Source organism: Erinaceus europaeus, chromosome 2 (genome assembly GCF_950295315.1).
Source record: "Erinaceus europaeus chromosome 2, mEriEur2.1, whole genome shotgun sequence".
NCBI lineage: Eukaryota > Metazoa > Chordata > Mammalia > Eulipotyphla > Erinaceidae > Erinaceus > Erinaceus europaeus.
In genome coordinates this window covers 71,147,396-71,155,666 of record NC_080163.1, presented here as the reverse complement: position 1 = coordinate 71,155,666, position 8,271 = coordinate 71,147,396, and positions in this window count along the sequence as shown.

Below are 8,271 nucleotides of genomic sequence, written 5' to 3'. Positions count from 1 at the left end.
CTAGTTTGGACTACATTTCCCAGAAGGTGCTGCTGTCTGAATCATGAACTCACAAGAACTACTGTGTCTATCATGATAGGTGTGCTCACCTGAAGGTTAATTGGTCACTAAGGAGAAAGATTCTACATTTGGTTCCCTATCTGATGTGAATTATGAAAACCACTCATAGAAGCTGGGTTGGAGATCTTGAAACCTCGGATGCATTTTTGGGCTGGGTAAGGTAAAATTCTATGTTCCCTGCAGCATCTTGAAGCAAAAAAGGACTTGGTGACCCAGCTTCATTCTCTGGGTATATTCTTTTGATGCCTAGCTAGCTCCTTTACTTCCCACTAGAACTCAGTCACCTCTCCCCAGAGTTGTAATGGAACTCTTCAAGGTGCTGTTCTTAGATTTGAATGACCAAGAGTTGTATAAGGTATGGAACCCAAAAATGGTCAGTTTAAGGCCAAGAATAGGAATGCTTGACTTTGTGGTCCTCTTAGTACAATAAACGGCACTCCAATCTCATAATCTGAAGGAAGGCCTGACTAGGACTGTGAAAAGATCTATGTACAAGGGGTATGAGACTTTAACATCTCCAGATCTGTGTCTTCTAGCTAGCATTTTATCTGTTCACATTTAATGTAGCTGCTAGTATAACTAGACATGCCATTTTATTTTCACTTTGTATCTTATGTTTTCTTATCCTCTCCTTAATGCTTGCTTTTACTATTTCCATTTTGTCCTTTAAAAGTTTGTAGGTTCTTTTAATCACGCTTCTTAGCATGATTCCAGTCACTTGTTGAAATATAGCTACTACACTACTCTAAAATATTTTATTTAATTCATTATATTTAAAATGTTAGATTCCAATTACTTGCAAGGGTGGAGTTGTATGAAGCTATATGAATAATGAAAGATCATGGGTCTTGGCCCTTTTAAATTGCACTAGGCTGTGTTTACCATGTTGTGCAATCAGAACAGGCCACAGACAGAACTGAGACATACAAAGTTAACCTTTAAAACTTCTAGGTCCCCCTTTTTGAGATTATGTCCTAGCATAGATGATTCCTACTTCACCCATCCTTTCAGAAATTCAGGATTTTCAGTTCTCCCTTCCTTCTTCCTATTGAGACTATCCTTCAGCCAGGGACCTGATGAACTTGTTCTTGATGCTATATTGCTGGAAGGAATCCTTAGTTGGTAGAAGATGAACACATCTTAATGTGATTTGGATTTTAGTATTTGGTAATTGAAAAACCTGTGACTAACTTCCAGATGCTAATATCTGGTATTTGTGGATTCTGCAGATTAGTGTCTAAGAATTCTACCACATGTGGCAAATAATATCTCTTGGAAATAAAAAACCTTGATTTGTAGTTTTTGCTGATTTCAGTGGTATAACTGGTTTCATTATGGCTGATTTCGATCTTCCAATGTAAAGACACAGAACATTTAGTGGCAAAGAATAGCAAAACCATTCCTGCAGACCATCATGAGTCACTTTAAAAATAATTAATTTATTTTGGATAGAGGTAGAAATTGAGAAGAAAAAGAAAATTAATGAGGGGGGATAGAGGAGGAGGAGGAGGAGGAGGAAGAGAGAGAGAGAGAGAGAGAGAGAGAGAGACTTCCAGTACTATTTCACTGCTCATGAAACTTCCCTCAGGCAAGTGGGACAAAGGGCTTGAACCTGGGTCTTTACACACTGGTTTGTGTGCTAAATCCATTGTGCCGCCACCTGATCTCTCCATGAATCCCTCTTTAGGCAATTTTCCCAATATTATTTTGCATTTATTTCTTCATAGCTTTCTCATTTTATTGGAAGTAACATACTGATGTTTAACATTGTTTGGGCTAACTGTAGTTTTAAATTCTGTTTCTTGCTAACTTAATAATTCCACATAATATTACCAAATCTTTATGCTCTTGAGTATAAAAATGGATAATATTTCCATCTCTGAGATAGATTTGGGGATTGAAATTATGTAAAATATCTAAAAGAGGGGGAGTCGGGCTGTAGCGCAGTGGGTTAAGTGCAGGTGGTGCAAAGCACAAGGACCGGCATAAGGATCCCGGTTTGAACCCCAGCTCCCCACCTGCAGGGGAGTTGCTTCACAGGCGGTGAAGCAGGTCTGCAGGTGTCTATCTTTTTCTCCTCCTCTCTGTCTTCCCCTTCTCTCTCCATTTCTCTCTGTCCTATCCAACAACGACAACAACAATAATAACTACAACAATAAAACAACAAGGGCAACAAAAGGGAATAAATAAAATAAAATAAATATTAAAAATATATATATATATCTAAAAGAGGGACTGGGTGTCTCAACTGGTTGAGAGCACAGGATACAATGTACAAAGACCCAGGTTCGAGCCTCTTGTTCCCATAAGAAAAGGGAAAGCTTTGCGAGTAGTGAAGCAATGATGCAGATGTTTTTCTTTCTCTTTTCTACTCTATTTCCCCCTGTCCTCTTGATTTCTGACTGTCTCTACCCAATACATAAAGATAATAAAAATTAAATATATATATGAAAGAAACTAGTACATTAGTGACTCAAAAGTTTTTTTTAATATGTGTCTAATTTAATATTATAATACCTGTCATATTTTCTTATTTATGCTTAATCTTAACTTTAAAAAAGATAGCAAAAAGCAGTCTCATGGGTCATATGTAAAAATGATTGTTGATTCCACATAGGGAGGCTGGATTCTTATTTTTTCTGATTTTCTTTTCTTCTAGTTATGCTGGTCTTTGGTGAAGACTGTTAGTGGAACTTAAGCACAAGAAAGTATCTTACTTTTTTTAAAATGGTTGTATGTATGGTTATTTCTTCTTCTTGCATGAAGTAAAATTCTGTTTTGTGGTTTCAGTAATTGCTCAATTTCATTTTCAGAAATTCCCAGTAATTCTATGAAAGAAATTGCTCTTTAATAAGCATTTTTTAGTCCAGAGAATATATATAATTAACATTCCTTCATTTTTTACTATATACTAGAGATTAAATTAAGTCTCGTTGCAAGGACTATCTTATTTAATTCTTATAATGACCCAGAGATGGGTAACCACTGACCTATTTTACATATATGAAATCTGAGAATGTGAAAATGTGAAAAATTTACTTAAAATTACAGAGTGACACTTTCTTAATATTGGTTTATGTGAACTTGTTCATGAGGTAAATTAGGGAAAACATACGTCTCTCTTTATGACTTTTAGCAATCAGGCTTCCTGGGAAGTCTTTGCATGGTTAATTTTATTAAACATGGGTCCAAACATGGCTTCTGAAGGAAGGGATGATGTTTTGTTTCTACAAATTATGTGTTTCATAAAAGATGGTTATATAAATATTCAATTTACTCAATAAGTTTTATAAGATATTTAGTGTTAAATACTTCTTCTAGGTATGAGGGGTAAAAAATATGAAGTGAAGGACAAAAATGTTTGTTCTCACAGAACTTATATTCTATTTGAAAGAATTACAATTAACAAACAAATTACTTAATTTACTAGCATATAATTGCTATAAGTAAATAAAGTAGAATAAATGCCTAAGGAAATTGAAAATGAATTTTTAGTAAAATTACAATAATTGAGTAAAAACTTGTAAGAATGAAGAAGTTAGCACTGTGGACATACATGGGAGAGTTCTAGGCAATGGGAAGGCTTTGAGAGGGAAAAGTGACTAATCTGATATGAAATAGCATTTTACTTGAGTAGAATGGACTAAAAAAATGAGATGAGTTTAGAAATGAGAAAGAAAACTTAAATGGCTTATAACAACTCTTGACTTTTTTGGTAATTTGTATTAGTGATTTAATATTGATTTACAAAATTACATGTCGACAATGTATAATTCCACATCATTTCCACCAGCAGAGTTCTGAATCCCCAAACTCATATAGTTATGGTTTCCTCCAAGCTCTAGCCATGTTCAACTAATATTCTTTGTAAACCTTATTCTTTTCCCTGATTTCAGAATTTAGTCATTGACCTTCTTCTCTCTTTAGAGTTCTTCAGTCTCTTGACATTAAGGTTCATCCAGGTAATGATCACTCCTAATTATTAAAAAAATCCCCAGCCCAGTCCTCTCTGAATTCCATTATACCCAGTTACCTACTAGACAAACATATAAGAAACATGAAATTTTAACATACCTAAAATTTAAATTCTGATCTTACCACAAAATCTTCTCCATTTGCAGTCTTCTCCAGGTTACATTATGGCAATCTCAGTAATCTTATTGCTTGGAATCATTTTTGATGTCCCCTCTTGTAAATTCTCCTGATTCTACTGCTAATATCCCAGATCCTAGTTACCATCATTACTTTCCTAGTTTGTCACAATAATATACTAATTAGTCTTCCCCCTTTCAACTTTATCTTCTTTATAATATTTCCTAAACATAGCATTCATAAGTATCCTTTTAAAATGGAAACCAAATACTTTAATCCTCAGATCAAAACTCTCCAATGACTTTTCATTTCATTATAATAAAAGTCAGAGTTGTCTGAAAACAAGCTTAATTAAATTGTTGAAGGAATTCTAGAAAATATATCTGCATATATAGCTAATAAAATATCTAAGTCAACTACAACTTTAGGCCAGACAGATCAAGACCATTTGGTCCTGTCAGAATCTAAAATAAAATGTTCAGGTACCACTAAAGGGGCACAAAGCATAGTTAGGTCGAGTATATTACTTTAGATGATATCCACTGACTTATCATAGAAACCAAACCCTCAACTAACCTGGTTATAATAAATATTGCTATTCTAAACTTTTTCTAAGATTACAAGAAATCCCTTGCATTCTCTTTAAGATCTTCATCTTAGTCTCATAATCTACAATCTCTAGGACTATGCCCCCACTTCTTGATATTTCTTCTCTCTGATTCCTTACCACCTCTGCTGACTTCAAACAAATTGCTAATAGTGCTACCATCCCACATTATGGTGCTACTGAATTCTTACTGTGGACAATAAGCAGAGATATTGAGCCTGAGATGGTAATCTCACAACTCTTCAAAACTGGTGAGATGTTTCCTAACACATGGGACTTCCTAAATCCACATTAGATGGCACATAATTTAACAAAGTTACAGATACTAGATATAGGCTAGGGTTTAGGGCACTAGATGCAGGTGTGCATGTATTCATAAGCAAGGGGAAATTATATAATTCAAAGTAATAGCACTCAGTAGTCTTCAGTAATTAGTCTTAGACATAATAAATCTGGAATCCTAGTTGAAATGCCTGAAGAAGGCATCGTAAATTCTCCAATCAATTAGACTTTAACTAAATTACCTTGACAGTCTACAAGAAAGGCCCAAAGATGACAGATGCCCCCCCCCCCCCCCAAATTATTCTGATTGAGTTCAACAAATGACACTCAATGCTTAAACAACTGGGAGAAAGTCTAAGGTCATCAGATAAAGAGAAGATTACAAAATTTGGATAAGGGCAAGAGACTGACTCACTTAATAATGGCCTTTTTGGTCAATATCAAACCACCTTATCATCTGGGGCCCGTGTAAGGGAACCTTTGGCTTCCCACACAAACATGATGTGCCTAGACCTCTAGTGGACTCATCTCTGTACTATCACTAGTCACATCCATCAGGAACATCATCTAAAGCTTTCTTATGGGCATTCACAACACCTGCCCTCAACATAAAGCAGCAATGATAGGGTCAGTCCCAGTCTCCAAAAGGAGGCTGGAGTATCCTGCACTGACACTGGAGGAAGACTGGTCGTGAAATGAGTGTAGCCTTCAATGTTCCCAACTGTGATCATGAGCTATGAACTCAGACCAATATGAACTTAGAGGTCACACAGGCTCTGGTGCTAAATATATATGCCCTGGGTTGGGTGGATGAAGGTAAATAGCTAATTAGCTAATTTTACCCATATTTTTTTTCAAAAATGGGAGCTACTCATGGCCCTAGTCCAACTTTCTTGCCCTTTGCTCTACTCTGACACACTTTTCTCAGACAATATTTATATCCAACTTTATGCTATCTATCAAATTCAACCCAAAACTACAATAGGTGTGGGGTCCTAGAAATATGTCTAAAATAGATTTCTTAGCTTTCTTTCACCCTAAGACCCTTAGTCTCATCTCTGCTATTCCTACTTTTTGGCTCCTTTTCATTAACCATTTTGTCTTACTTTGTCTCTTGCAGATGCTACCATGATTACATCCTGACTTCTTTGGGCAGATGATCTTACCAATATGTCCTAGAACCCCACCTAACCAGAGCTCTAGCCCACTAGGGAAAGATAGAAACTGGTTGTGTGTCTGGATCAAACTGTCGATGCCCATATCTAGTGGAGAAGCAATTACAAAAGCCAGAACTCCTGCCTTCTGCACCCCCAAAAAACAGTCTTGATCCATACCCCCAGTGGGGGAGAAGCAATAGGAGGAAGAGGATAAGAGGACTCCAGCTCCATTAGCATCCAGAAAAAGGAGTAAAAGGAAAGGAACATTTGGATGTAGTAATGGTGTCATGATGGGCTTGGAGCGGAAGATGTAGAGAAGTGAAAAAGAAAGTGTGTCTAACAAAGTTGCAAATACTTCTTAAATACAGTTGATGATAGAGTACAATGAAAGCTTATAACTTGATAAGGATTTTGAAATATGGAGATCAATGGTAATCTCACCTAGAGCAGTTTCAGTGGAATTTTGGTGGCAAAAACGTTAGTGGGATGAGTTTAGGAAAGAAGTATATGAGATAAATCAGAGTGAGAAGAGATAACTCTATCATAGAGTTTTAATGTAAAGAGCTGATGGGGCTCACATGGAGTGGCTCCAACCAGGGGGTAAGCCTCCGACCCTCCCTCATGGGCTCTAGAGGCCATGTGAATTCAGAAAGAGACGTCGGGAACATCCTGGTATGAACATTCATTTATTCGGGGAAGAGTACAGGAATTTATACTGAGTTAAACAAAGGACATTTTTCACATATGTCAGAGATTACAGGTTTGTTAAAGGTCAGTTTGCCCCTATGGTAGGGGGCTGGTATGACAAGAATTGATGATACATAAAGGTCAAAATGATTAGTCTCCATGATGCAGGCAACTTAATTATCCAAAGGTATTTGAGAGAAGCATAGGGGTTAACCAGTTAGGTGAGGTAGAGAAGAAGAAAAACAAAACTTGATGTAAATTAGAGATATCAAAGGGAACAAGGAAATAGAATTTGGGGTCTTACTGCCTGGTGTTGGCGAGGTGTATGATAGAGTGTGTTCTCCTTTATGGTCAAATGGTAAAGTGGATGTGTGAACTTTGAGTGAACCCTCAAGCAGGCAACCATTTGGCCTGCTAGCAGGGGGAACTAAGTGTGACAGGCTTTTAGGCTTTCTGTGAGCTTGAGAGACTAACAAGGAGAAACTGAGTCCGGGAGACTTTTCCCTCTTGGCTCATCTCTATCAGGAGGAAAGTCAGTTATAAGTACACTGATTCAGTCAGCCTTTCTTGTGCAAAGACTGTTTATCTATCTATATCTATCTATTTATCTATCTATCATCTCTCTATATTCTATGAGGTGTATATGCCTATATGTATATATCATAAGTGTATATAGTGCAAAGATTATTTAAATACTATTTAAGATCTCTTATATGCATACATGTATGTGTAATGATATTCACTATAAAATGGAAAATAATAATTAAGAATTTTCATATCATAAGATTCCTAAATTTTTTGTACTATAAACCCACTTAATATTTTTCAGTGTTTCTGGGGTATATTGTTAAAGCTCAGTTAGATTTTTTTTCTGTTCCTCTTAGTATTAAATCAAAATTTAAACACAGTTACCTGTATTTTGGGCACTTTATTTAAAATGTTTTCCAAACAGGAAACTTTCTTTTTGTGTGTGTGAATCTTGAAGTGAGTCAGCTGTTGTTTCTCTCACATAATTGAAGTGAGAGAGAATTATATAGAAAGAGTCCAGTGTGTTTTTTAGTCCAGACAAAGCTATGATGATTAGGAAAATGAATTGCAAATGCAGAAGACAATAGGGAAGAAGGCTCTTTTATGGAGGGAGAGAGGATGGATATAACAGAAATGGACTCTTTAATAATTACAATCCAGGCTTAGAAAACATGTGGGGTGTGAATAATTCAGCATTCATTAGAGAAAAGGAGAATGTCAATCTGTGGACAACAAATTGTACAGTATGGGTGCCACATCTGTACCCTCCTAGAATGTGCTTTTCTGATAGTAGGTAGAAAACAGCAAATGCAACTGTTTTATTAAGCACACTCAGTTAAGAAAGGTACAAACATGAAG